Raw genomic sequence first — 13,558 nt, 5'->3', positions numbered from 1 at the left:
ATGTTCGGTGTGCGTTTGTAACGTTTGACGTGCGTTATCTTATTTCATTTCACTTGTGTTGCGATTAGCAACGAACCTTTTCGCTCCTGTCAGCGGCCGTTGGGAGAAGCGCGCCAATTTCGCCCTCCCTGAGGGAAACTCGTTGGAGGCGCGCGAGGGGCTCCGTTTTCCCGCCCAATGCGCGCGCGCTCTCTCCCGGGAGCCGCTAGGCGGCGCTGCCGCGGCGCGCGCTTACCTTGCGTCAGCCGCTCTTCCCCGCCGCCTCCCTCTTCGCCTTTCCCCCTCCGTCGACGAAGCCGCCGCTGCCGCCGCCGGAAGTGACGCCGAAGGGAGCCGGAGCCGAGGCGAGCCCAGCGGCCTCTCTCCTTCCCTCCCTGCGGTGACATTTCCGCTCCCTCCCCGCTGGGCCGAGGAGGAGGAGGAGGAGAGGGCGAGGGCGAGCCGGTGGTGACGGAGGGAGGACACCCGGCCCCTCATGCTCGAGCTGCTCCCTTCCGCGGGGCCTGAGGCCGGGAGGAGCCTCGGCGGCGGCGGCGGCCCTAGTGGTGAGTGACCCCCTTTCCCAAGCGGCCCCCCTTGAGAATCCAGGCCCCACAGTCGGGGGGGGGACCCCCGCTAGCCGCCCCCTCGACCCATAGGAAGGCTTGGGGGTGGGTGGGTTCGAGAGCGCGCACGGCGGCAAGTTTTGAGGCTCTCGACCTTGGTCGGCCTCCGTTTTCGCCTTGTCGCCTGGCAACGCTTCATCCGACCCCCCCCCCCGCCTCAAATCTTGAGGTTTAAAGAGAGGGGGCAGGTGGAGTGGAGGGCTGCTCTCTTTCAAACCCTGCCCCCCCGCACACTATTCGTTCCTTTGCCCCCCTCACCACCTCAAAAGAAACCAGCGCTTCTCCCCGGCGTGTAGCTGTTTATTGAGGGGGGGGGGGTTCAAGCGGGCCAAGGGGGTCAGGAGGCAGAGACCCACCCCCCCCTTTAAGGAAACCTGCCCTGTCAGGTTTCCTTAAGAGGAGCTGGTTGGCATGGCCCTGTAATTTTTCACAGGGTTGAGAAATGAGGGGATGGGGAATGTTCGGGCCAGGGGTTTTTATTTTTGAGGGGGGAGGACTGCACCAAATGTAGAATTAACTAGCCATGACTCTGCTGCTTCTCATCTGCTCCATGCCTAACCTTGAAATAGTGAAATGTGGAGGAAATAGTCCCATCTCCCCTCTTTTGTGTTTTCGTGGAAACTTAAGAAAGAAGGGGATGAACAGCTTTTCCTTGAGTCAGTGCTTCTTTGGGGGTGATGGTTTTCTCACCTGTAGCACATCACACCCACCCGCTCTTTTTTGCTTATCACCATGGACACACTGGCTGCCTCTCTCAGCCTCCCCAACTTAAGTCTGTGCCTAAGGGACATCATCTCAGAAGTTTATTCCTTTGGTTCCAATGGGATCTGTTAGTATATGTGTTTAACGTGTATGATAAAGAAGTTCTTGGTGGAAAGAGAGGGCCTAATAGAGTAGCTGTGAGAGATCAGAGGGGTGAAGTATAGATGGGGAACCTGGGCCTCTGAATGTTGTGACTTCAACTCCCATCACTTCCAGTTAGTATGGCCAGTGGTCAAGGGTGATAAGAGCTGTAGTCAAACAATACCTGGAGGGCCACAGAACCCTCACTCCTGTGGTAAATGAAAACCATGAGCCTCCTTCTATGTGAGTAACTTTGTAATCTTTCTTTCATTTTGGAAAGAAGCAGGGATGCCTCCTTTTCTATTCACTAATGGAGCTTAATGTACTAGAGTGCACTTTCCCCCAGAAACAAGATTGCCGTGATATGTGTATGTAGTGGCAAGGGTGGTAGAGTTTGCTTAGAAACTTTCTATGGATCTCCCTTGGGGCAAGTTCAAATGTAGATATATTGGCCAGGTTGGTACGACACTGTAAACCATAGTTTAATTTATACTGTGAATAAGCTGAATGGCCAACCTGCTGGTGTTTGCTGTTGAAATTACAGGCACTTTGTGCCTCCCCAATCCTGCCTGTCCAGAGCCAGCTTGGCTTCATGGTACAAGTTCTCCAGTCAAACAATGAGTGGCAAGGCAAACAAACGGTGGTTGGTTTGTAGAAAGCAAACTATGAGTATGGGCTCGCACATGATGTGAAGCCTGCTCTGCTTTGCTTCCTCCCTGGCGCACTGAAGGAAAGAGCTGGGGAGCAGTCAAGTGTGATCTTCAGAGCAGAAGGCATTAGCTTGCTGCTTGTTCATCGTAAACCGTTGTATATTTTAAACTCCGGTTTTAAGTGACATGCAGTCCAGGACATTCTTGTTAATCCATCCTAATCCACCTTTTTCAATTGAAAATTATTCCAGATTGGTTGTTAGTTATTATTTCCTTTGCGGCACGGTGATCTGATCTGTACTGACCTCCTATCCCTCTATAAGGCTGCAAAGATATTAGGTGTTAAACCTTTTCCCCTTGCCCTCTTCTCTCCCTCCCTCTCCCCATTCCTTTGAATATTTTATCTGCCACTGTTAGCAAAGGTGGAAACAAGCCAGAGGTGTAACTGAAATACAACTGTCTGGCTTCAAGTAAAGAATTCTTTTCAGCTGGGTTAATGACAGTAAATGATAAATATAGCTGCTTTGAATTTCTGTGACCTGACACATTGCTCTAGTGAAGTTTAATTTGTAGATTTAGCAACTATTTTTACAAGCCCTGTGGGCTGTTGAGTAATAATAGTGACTGCTGTAGGTCACTTAATCAGAAGAACTTATAATGTTGGAGGACATCATTTTTTATTCTTAGAGCAAAATGTATGATGTTATTGATGAGCCCATAATTCAGCATCAACAAATCATTCAAAGCAAATGTTCTTCCCGCAGTAGCCAGAGGACCACTACATGCTTCTCTTTGTAGAATGTACACAAATTCAAAGGAGAGTTTACTATTTTGCAAGTGACAACAAGCCAGATGTCCATGGACATGATGGGTTTTTTAACATTGGTGAGAGCTTTGATGTAACAGGACAGCAGGAATAGAGTGTGGATGGGCTTTTCTTGCAATAATTGTGGAAACCCAAATGTTACCTTCGTTTGATTATTATTTCTATATACTTAGCTCATTTTAAATTAGTTCAGAATTTAGATAGCATTCTAACATTTGTTGCTTTTCATTCGCAAAGTGTAACATTCCAGATTAAAGGGGCAAAATGTGCATACTTCAACAATGCCATTTTTTGCATCAAGTGTTGTCTAGAGTAGGGCGGTCCAACTTTTCATACCAAGTGGACCTACAGGACTTGCGGGCCACACACTGGCCTGTTGCGGGGGTGGGGGTGGGAGGCCAAAATTTGATAACCCCACTTGTGCTGCCTTCCAAAAGCTGGCTAATGAGGTGTTGGACTTTGGGAAGGAGGTGTGAGGATTCTGACAGGGTCCTACAGTCCTCCCATCTGCTTCCTAAAGCTGAGAAATTGCTAACCAGGCAGGAGCACTCTAGGACCTTGTTAGAGTCCTCATTCCTTCTTCCCAAAACCAAGAGCCTTGCTTGACTTTCAGGAGCAATTCTTTGGAGAATGTGAGGAGCTGTTGTGGGAAGGAAGCCTGAACTATGTCTTCTGTATGAGTGGGACACCATGTGCAGTGCTTTATATTCTGATCTGTGACTACAGAATGTGGGTTAGAATCCCAAACGCAAATGAAGAGCCTTCATGTTTCATTTATACACATTTTCTCTTTCCGTTGGATTGACAGTCCCTAAGCTGTCACTTTCCCCTATGTGGATAGGACTACAGCAACAGTTAGTATGAAATGTTGTCTGATAGTGCTGTTTCTACTATCCCCTAGTGCTTGAATGGTACTGGTTCATTTTCTCAAAAGTATTGCTGTTGCTTTTTTAAAAACACATATGTTGTTAATTTGCAAATGCTGTAGAGAAGGGGTAGTAGTAATCTGCTGCCCTGCAGATGTTGCTGAACTACAACTCATCATCAATATCATCTCTTTATTTGCAGCCATCTGACCATTTAAATGTTTTATAACAACTAACAATTGACAATAACATTAACAAAGATGCACATGAATGCAACTAAAAACACAGAATTATAATGCTAGCAGTTTGTGTGTGTATATATAGCCATCATAAGTGGTCTAATATGGATGGCCACATTCAAAAACTTTGCCGCTTGCCCTATGACTGACTTATTGGAGCCCTCAAGCAGACTGTAGATCAGGCACCCCCAAACTCTGCCCTCCAGATGTTTTGGGACTACAATTCCCATCATCCCTGACCACTGGTCCTGTTAACTAGGGATGATGGGAGTTGTAGTCCAAAAACAGCTGGAACCCCATGTTTGGGGATGCCTGCTGTAGATCCTTCCTAGCTTCTTGTTACAAGGGCAGCATTTATTGTTCATTTGTGGTTTTATTGTTTCTGCCTTCTAAAAATTGAAAGGAATAGCACAAAACCTTTCTGAAGTATTGCGACTCTGGGGATCCAGCTTGTGAGGACATTTTGAGTTCATTTGCTGTTGATAACAGGCTCTGAATAAAATAAGCTGCATAAAGGACAAATATATCTTGTTCTAATTGTGGGGTTCTTTCCTTTGTACTTTAGTCTTCCCTAAAAGCAGCAGAAATATTTTTCTGTCTCAAGAGGGGAGTTCTCAGCTGATATACTGAGAATGACTGAGCAATAAACTTGAGGAATACTCTCATGGTTCTTCCATAGCTGGAGGAGTTAATTAGTGTCTGTGTTTGGCTAGGTATAAGGATCAAAGAATTAACACTGAAATATAGAAGGCTGCTCAAATGTGTTAAACATAGCTGCAAAATTAGATCTGTATCATTGATTATGATAATAACTATGTTTTAATATTTTACCAAGATCGGTGGTGATGGATGTTGGATAACATGATCTGCAAAGCACCTGTACTGTGTTGGAAGCACTTACGGAAATGTTTCAAAGTACATGTTTACTCTAGCCAATAAAATTGAAAAATATATTAAAGGTAAAGAGAAGATCAAGCTTTTTGGTGTCTTAGAGAATGTAAGCATTGCAAATAATGCTTCTTAAATGGTTTTGAAACCTGACAATTTTCGTCTTTGAATTATTTAAACCTCTGTCTCTTCAGGTTCTAATTATGGGATGCCTCATCCCACGCTGGCTAGTGAAATAAAAGAGAGAGGAACAGAATAGGTGTACCTTTAACCATCACTGCGAAAGTAGTTAACTGAAATGCTACAAGTGGCATCTGAGGAAATGCAATTACACCTCAGTCCCTTCCTCCTTTTGTAGTGTTTCATTTTGCTTTTTTAAAAAGAGAATAAACATGTAAAGGCAATTTCCTTCCAAATGCCCATTTTTCTTTGCAAATATATGCCTTAGTTGCTATTTCTCAGAGCTGCTTGTAGAATGTGAACTTTTGAAGCAGAGAGACCAAGTATATGGTAAAAGGTCTTAGCTATTCTGAGCAATATAACTGACGTGCTTGCGATATGTTGTTTATCTGTGGTCAATGATATGAGGAAGTTGTGTACCGAAAAGAGAAACTGATCCAGAGTGGATTTTTATTACTTGGCGACTTCAAGTGTAATTTTATCAGCTCTTGTTAATGGTGCTAATTTCCTAGTAGTGTGTGTGCATGTGCTTTTTGGAGGATGGGATGAAGTGTGAAAAAGACATAGAGGAGAAGAAAAAGTGGGATAATTGGCTATACTTATCTATTCACCTAGTTACGCTATTCAGAAGTCCCCAATTGCCCTTGCAATGTAGTTTTTATTACTTTAGATCAGAGGATTTCAATTTTTTTGGGTCCACGGCTCCCTTGACCAACTACATTCTTTTTGCAGCACCCCTGTGGGGCTCAGGAGCCCAGTTATGTCACCCCTTGCCTGCAGAGCTGGTAGCCCCTCACCTTTTTCGAACGCCCTCCCTTGTGGAGTGTGCCTTCACCCTCCTCTCCTGTCCTTGGGAGTGCTTTGGGCAGCTACTGCCGCTGTCCCTGGTCTCTGAGCTGCCTCCCCTGCCCCAAAGAGAGGTGCCTCCCACTGCCCCACAGGGGCCTGGGAAGCACCCCCTGGCTAGCCCCAGAGCCACCATTTTTCTGGAGAGCTGGAGAGCCAGGGCTGCTGGAACAAACAGCTGTGCAAGCCTTTTGGAGGCAGAGACATGAGAGGGCATCAGAGGAGGGAAGGAAAGAGGGACAGAGGCCAGTGTTGTCCACGGCACCCCTGACCATCATTCAAGGCACCCCAGGGTGCCATGGCACACTGGTTGGAAACCACTTTTTTATTTATAAACATCCCTGTATTTTATAGACTGGCATATAGCACTCAGTTTTCTGTTTAAAGGGTCCACATTTAGGAAGGTATTCAACTAAGCTTTACTCAGAACAGACCTGTTGAATTTCATGGCACTAGTTTAATCATGGGCTACTTTGAGTAAAACTTAGCTGACTGCCACCCCTAATTATTTAAGTGTAATTGCAAAAATAAATGACAGCGTTTAGGATTTCTTCCCTTCTTATCTTTGGATAGTGTTCAGTGTAGGGCAGGGGTCTGCAACCCGCGGCTCCGGAGCCGCATGTGGCTCTTTTACACCTTTGCCACGGCTCCGGGGTGGATACTAGCGAGGGGAGGAGGCGCATTGTGCGCCCCGACACTCCCCACTGTGGCGGGCGCTGTACTGGCTGTGATGTCGCATGGGGGCGGTGCGTGCGTTAGTCACACACTGTCCCGACGTCACCTTCCCGCTGGCCCGCTACATTGTAAGGGGCATGTACGCTGGTCACTGTTTTGAAGGGGAGTGAAGAACACACACACACAAAAAGGTAACTTGTTAATTTAACGTTTATTTCTATGAGGAGTAATTCTAAGGAGTCAAACAAAGAAATAATAAAAAAGTGATAAAAAAGTTATTTTTATAATGACGAGTTTTGCGGCTCCCAGGTTTTTTTCCCTTTGGAAACGGGTCCAAGTGGCTCTTTTTGTCTTAAAGGTTGCAGACCCCTGGTGTAGGGGAGTAGGCAAAGTGGTTGATTTGGATATACCAGACCCAATTTCAGTTGTTTGCTGTGTCATTAATTTCACTGGCGCCATTAGCTACCTCATAGCCAAGCATACCTCAAGTGGTTGTGAAGATAATGAAAATTCTAGCTGTGCCACCTTGAGCTGAAAGAAAAGTGGGATAGATTTGTAACAAATTTGGGTGTAGGAAGAGTTAATGAACTTTCAGTTTTGGGTTTTTCCCCCCATATAGCAAACAGTATAAAAAAACACAACAACCACAAAGCAAGTGTGACAAGTCTTTGTGCAAAACTATAAAGTTGAAGGAATTAATGGAAACCTGCATTAAATGAATGGGTAAAAAATGGGGGGGGGGGAATTTGCAGTACAGTGGCATTTATGAATTGGCAGCTTTCACTCTTACCGGTGCTGATTCCTGTGCTTTCCTGAAATGTCTAAATCAAGGGTGGTAACTGGGGTAACAGCTGGCAGAGGAACAGTTAAGCAACCCCCTCCCTTTCCCCCCAAGTGGCTCCCCCGTGGATGCCTTCCTCCACTTTGCACATCAGCAGCAAACACAGGATTGGGAATCCTGCAGTTACCACCAAACCTCTAGTTTAACAGAGCTTAATCAATAATATGCTTTTTCACCCATGCAACCCAACCCTGTGCATGCTTATGCAAGAGTAAGTCACAGAGTTCAGTGGGAATTTCCCTTTGAATAACTGTATTCGGCTTAAGAGTTCAGCCCTAGAAAGGAAAGATAGTTGAAGTTGGGTTTTTTTTTTTTTTTAAAAAAAAGGTTCATCTCCACTTCAGCAACCCCTCTGCCCACTTCAATTTAAGATAGAGCTTTAGTATTGCTCTTTAGGGCTTAGATAAAACTAAGATTTAGAGTTGCTTGACTCCGTGGGTATCACTGCTATGAAATATCATCCCCAAGTATATTTATAGTGTGCTTTCAAAAGTGAACTAACGAAACCAGGTGATAAAAAAACATGCTAATGTCACTGCTTATCTATATTATTTATATTAGTATGGCTTTTTTTAAAGAGTTCCACTACAGAAGCGCTATTTTTAATAGAACTATTCTCCGTGGTGACGATGAGCTTCTGCTACAAATGTGATAGCAATAAATACCTAGCACCGTAAACATTGTCTGTCTTAGAAGCAATCCAAGATACAATTTATTTTGGGATTAATAAATAAGATGATGCCTCTCATATCTGTTCCAGCAAAAACAGAGTCACTATGCTAGCTTTAAGGTTTAGATTGTGAATTTGCAATACACATTTTCCTACGTCAGATACAGACTGCAGCCTACCATTATAATCAAAAACTTCTAGACAATCTGTTGTGTTCAGTAACTTGTTTTCAGGCATGTCTTCTAAAGATTAGTATGGCTTTCCTTTTTGAGAGGAAGTGGTCAAGTACGGTGAATCCCCATGTGTTTCTGTCTATTGTCATTTGCATTTGTTGCTTTGTAGATACTGTGACTTTGGCTCGGTCCAATGTATTGTTTGAAATAGGAAAGATTTTCTTTAAAATCTTTCTTTACATTGAAAAAATGTTGCAGACCGCTTTGTCTTGAAGTCAAGGTTAGCTGCCTTTAAGGTCTGTATAAGAGTTACCGGTATGTGTCAGTGGAAAGCTGTGGAAAGTCAGTGGTATGTGTCAGTGGAAAGCTAAAACCATGGAGAGACCTGGTCTGAACAAAGACATTGGATTCTTATCTCATTATACATGACTAAGCCATTTTTCACCTTCTCACCCCTTGCCTTTTCCTGTAAGACCTATTGCAATGTTAAGAGTCGTCAACAGGCTCATCTCACCCATTCCCACCACCCTTCTGAGTAATACCCCTCCCCACCTTCTCACTATATAGAAGGATCTGGCAACTTCTGTTTCAGTGTATCTGAAGAAGTGTGCATGCACACGAAAGCTCATACCAAGAACTAACTTAGTTGGTCTTTAAGGTGCTACTGGAAGGAATTTTTTATAGTGGAAAGCTTGTGTGCTTCTTAATTTGATTGTCTCAGAATAACATGACAAAGACACTCTTATCAATTTTATTATACTAGCTCAGCAACAATAATCAAACTGATCTCCATAGAAAGGTTGTTTTGTAATATTAAAAAATACATACTGAAATTGTAAGTGGTGCAATTTGGGTATTTCTTTACAAAACATCTAAACTTCAGGGAACCTATTAATTCAAGATGTTACAGCAGGACTCGTTCTTGCACAATTACAGTTGTTGCCCAAAGCATACAGAAATGAAGTAATATGTGTGAATTTATTGTATAGCATTTGTGTTTCACCTTTCCTCCAAGGAGCTCAGGGCAACAGGCATAGGGTGATCTCGTATCACAGCATCTCAGTCCATATTGGTAATCTTTGTCATTTCAGCCTGTAGCAGTAAATTAGGCTGAAAGCTAGTGTCTTGCCCAGACTCACCCACTGAACTTCATGGTTGAGCTTGCACATGGGCCTTCCTGATCTAACTCCCAGCACACTGGGCCCCATTTAAGTTGCATGCTGAATTAAATGTCTATTTCCAAGGTTATTTGACTTTCCCTTTCTTAAAGGTTCATTGCCAGTTGCCATACACACTCCTAACTCAGGGATTTTTTAGGTGATGTTATCTACAGAGTTCTTTATCCAGGTCTGTGGTTAATTCTAATTTATGTAAAATGCTTGCATAAATCTCACCAGTTTTCAATCCAAATTTTAGTGACCCAAAAGATAGAAAGCTTGTCTTTCCTCAGATGTTAGGGCCCTGAAGGTTTGTTGTTTTTTTATTTCCAGAACAGCATCTTTTAGATTTTAGTTGATTTTCCTTTACTTACTGTGATAAGAAAAATCAAGGCAAGAGCCTCTGAGACATCTGTTTCTAAATGCTTACAAGCTTCTAATATGGAGGCTTACAAAGTAATGAGGGCCCCCTTTGCAGAAAATGTATTAGCCCCCTTTGGCATTTTTGTTTGTTTGTTCCAACCAAGCAGTCTGTTCTTACTTGGCTGTGTTTCAGATGTATTCTTCCCAATTTTGTGTGTGTGTACTGCTTTGATACTACCCAGTTTGAAATGGCATTGTCTTGGGTGCTAGTGCAGCCGTCCTTCGTTGGAACAAAAAGCGCATATTTCTCTATACTTTACTGATGGGAAGAGATAAGTGTATTTGTTTTGGAAGACTTTCGTCTTGTTTTGTATCTGGGACTTACGTAATGGCTTTACCAGATGACTGACTGTGGGCTTGTAATTGAGTTTCATTTTATTTTATTAATGTTTTGCCAGTCCAGGGGGAAAGGGGTGGATGGGCAGTATAGTCTATGTTTTATGGGTGGAGAGACGATCATTGTTGTTACTGAAGGGTTGCTTTATGATACTGTTATTGTTCAAGTTCAAATAGTGAAGGTTGGTGTTATAGGAAGCTCTGAAATAACTCCTGGAGCCTGGTCCTAAGGAGTCCATCTGAGAAAATGATTCGGTATTTTCTGCCTCCTACTGGTCAGAGGGGAAAAGTATCCAGTATAGTGTGGCACCTGCAGTAATTGCAGGAGGACACCTTTGCAGGTAAGAGCCTAAGTTGACCATTTCCTCAGTGTTCGAAAGTGGTCAGAATTATCCATGTTTTGGATAGTAAGTGGCCTGAAACCTGAACCAAGGAACTTTGGCTGAATCTACTGCAGTCTCTACTTCACAGATGCTACTGTGTTGTCTCAAACAGCTAAGAAATCTGTTCTTTCTTCTACAAACATCTTTTAGTTTTACAGTGGTACCCCGCAAGACGAATGCCTCGCAAGACGGAAAACCCGCAAGACGAAAGGGTTTTCTGTTTTGGAGGCGCTTCGCAAGACGAATTTCCCTATGGGCTTGCTTCGCAAGACGAAAGCCCATAGGGAAATCTCCGGGGACCTGTTATAAATGCTGGTGGTGGGGAGCAAAGCCTTTCCCCCCCTCCGGCCTTCAGAAGAGGTCCAGGAAGGCCGGCGGGGGCTGAAAGGCTTTGCTCCCCACCGCCAGCATTTTAAAAGCAGTCCGGCATAGCAGGGAAGCGCTTCCCGCTATTGCGGACGGCTTTTGAAGGCAGGCGGGGGGAGCAAAGACTTTCGCCCCCCGCCGGCCTTCAGAAGATGTCCTGGACCTCTTCTGAAGGCCGGCGGGGGGCGAAAGTCTTTGCTCCCCCCTGCCTGCCTTCCCGGGAGAGCGGAGAAAGGCAGCGCCTTTCTCCGCTGTCGCCGACGGCTTTTGAAGGCAGGCGGGGGGGGAAGACTTCCCCCCCCCCCGCCGGCCTTCAGAAGAGGTCCTGGACCTCTTCTGAAGGCCGGCGGGGGGCGAAAGTTTTTCGCACCCCCTGCCTGCCTTCACGGGAGAGCGGAGAAAGGCGCTGCCTTTCTCCGCTGTCGCTGACGGCTTTTGAAGGCAGGCGGGGGGGAAAGACTTTCGCCCCCCCGCCGGCCTTCAGAAGAGGTCCTGGACCTCTTCTGAAGGCCGGCGGGGGGCGAAAGTCTTTCCCCCCCCTGCCTGCCTTCCCAGGGGCTTTTAAATCGCCCCGGACAGCGGAGAAGTCCTCCGCTGTCCCGGGGCGATTTTAAAATGCCGTCCGCCAGCATTTTAAGATCGCCCCGGACAGCGGAGAAGTCCTCCGCTGTTCCGGGGTTTTTTAAAATGCTGGGGGTGGGAAGAAAAGCCCTTGTTCCCCCCCCCCCAGCCTTCAGAAGAGGTCCGGGGACAGACTGTCCCCGGACCTGGTCTGAAGGCGGTTTCCCTAGGAACGCATTAATTGATTTTCAATGCATTCCTATGGGAAACCGTGCATCGCAAGACGAAAAACTCGCAAGACGAAGAGACTTGCGGAACGAATTAATTTCGTCTTGCAAGGTACCACTGTACGAGACTATGGAATTATAGGATGCAGTGGTGATACTTGTTTCCATTTAGCAGGACTTCAGCGAAGTCTTGACGGTTCAGTTTCAGTGAGGATTTTAAAATCATCTGCCAGTTTTCAATCCACTCCCTTTATTTGCCAGTTTTGCCTAGCTTTTTCAATAATGTGTTCCCAGGAATAGCAGAGCCTGTGCTATAGGAAGAATTATTAAAGTCTCTGTTTTAATGTAGCCAGTGTGATGAATGGGGAAAGGGTATGGTTTTTCGTGTGTTGTTTGAGAACAGAGTTTAATGCAAGTCAGCTCAATGCAGTCACCTCCATTAACTGCTGAAATTCAAAATGTCAGTTCTTTGAGGATGTTTAAGGCCATGGGCTTGAACTAGATCTTCTGTTTACATGAATGACTTCTCTCACTTTTGATGGCAGTTGATGAGTGCTTAATGCTACGCCATAGAATAAAAGCTGTAACTTTAAAAGTCTCCAATAGAAATTGTAGAAACACCGTGCAGTATGATTAAAGACACCTTTAAAAAAATCTGTAGCCTGAAGAAACATCCCGCATCACCTGTTGAATTGCTTATATAATTGTTCTTTGGACAAAATGCACCAACTGGTTTTGATCTTTTAGCACTCTACAAATTAAACTTGATTTAGAATTTTGAATTCAGGGATGTCCAGTTTTGAAAATAAACCTTGACTAGGTACTAGACCACTGTTAGTGAAACTGTTATATCAGCTCAGTGATAAGGGTAAACAGTGCTGAACCCTCTGAACTTTTAAAAATAGACTTCGAAGGTGTAATTTCTACTTCATTCACCTCATTGACTGTAACCCTTACCCTAATGGTGAGCATGTTTGGAATTATGTGACAGATTTTTTTCTTGTATCGTATTATCAAATTTCAGGTTTTTTTTAAAAAAGGAAAGGATAGATTTTAACAAGATCATGAGAACTGAATCCAGAAATAAGCCTTCAGAGAGAGCCTGTGGCCCTCTAGGTTTTGCTGGCTTACACTGATAACTCCCAGCATTCCTGATCATTTGCCATGCTATCTGGGACTAATGGGAGTCGTAGTCCAACAGCAATGGAGAGCCACAGGTTCTGCATCCATGACATAGGTTATATTTGGCTTGATTCTGTAATCCCATTGCTCTGGGTGGAATTCAACAATGCGCTATGTTGAATGCTCTGTCTGAGCAAGCTTACCAGATGGAGTAATCCCTCTCCATGCACTGTTCCAGGAGGTTTCCAAAGCCAATTTTGGAGTGGGCATGGGGAGGAAAGGAGGGAAAACCCAATTGCGTAAGTAGAAGCCCTTACACAGGGCTTCTCTCGGGACTGATGAATCCCACCCTCTGTTAGGTTGCTTTCTGTGGTTTGCTGATCCGATGATCCTCCTTTCCTGGCCCGTATATCTTCTCCACTGGGGATTTAGAAGCCATCAAGATCATAACTGGAAACCAAAGAGAAATGACAGCTCCTTTTTTTTGCTTCAACAAAGGCTCAAAGATTAGAATATAATAAGAATGAGCACATTGATTTACCATTCAGTTATCAGTAGGTGCAGTAATTTTGTAAGATGCAATGAAATGCACCAGTTGAATGACTACCAGTTTGACACTTGGTTTACGAAAGCAGTTTATTTTCCTGAATCATCAGGAACAACTTGTACTATCTTAAAGGA

At 44.6% G+C, this 13,558-nt stretch overlaps 1 protein-coding gene across 6 annotated transcripts in view; it reads left to right on the top strand.

Moving 5' to 3' along the window:
• The first annotated feature begins 292 nt into the window (after positions 1–292).
• The window catches only part of ARK2N (arkadia (RNF111) N-terminal like PKA signaling regulator 2N), a 59,418-nt gene continuing 46,152 nt past the window's right edge, over positions 293–13,558 (top strand). For 4 of the 6 annotated variants that reach the window (XR_014517254.1, XM_083466118.1, XM_083466117.1 and 1 more), the window contains exon 1: positions 297–542. The gene's annotated coding sequence lies outside the window, so the exon portion shown is untranslated. Of the gene's footprint in view, positions 543–5,137; positions 5,203–13,558 lie in introns of those variants that run through there. The other 2 variants (XM_083466119.1, XM_083466115.1) reach the window with 2 other exon arrangements.

Source organism: Podarcis liolepis (genome assembly GCF_965112155.1).
Source record: "Podarcis liolepis genome assembly, chromosome: 11".
Classification (NCBI taxonomy): Eukaryota; Metazoa; Chordata; class Lepidosauria; order Squamata; family Lacertidae; genus Podarcis; species Podarcis liolepis.
The sequence above is the reverse complement of the archived record's forward strand: the minus strand, read 5'-3'. Positions and strand labels throughout refer to the sequence as shown.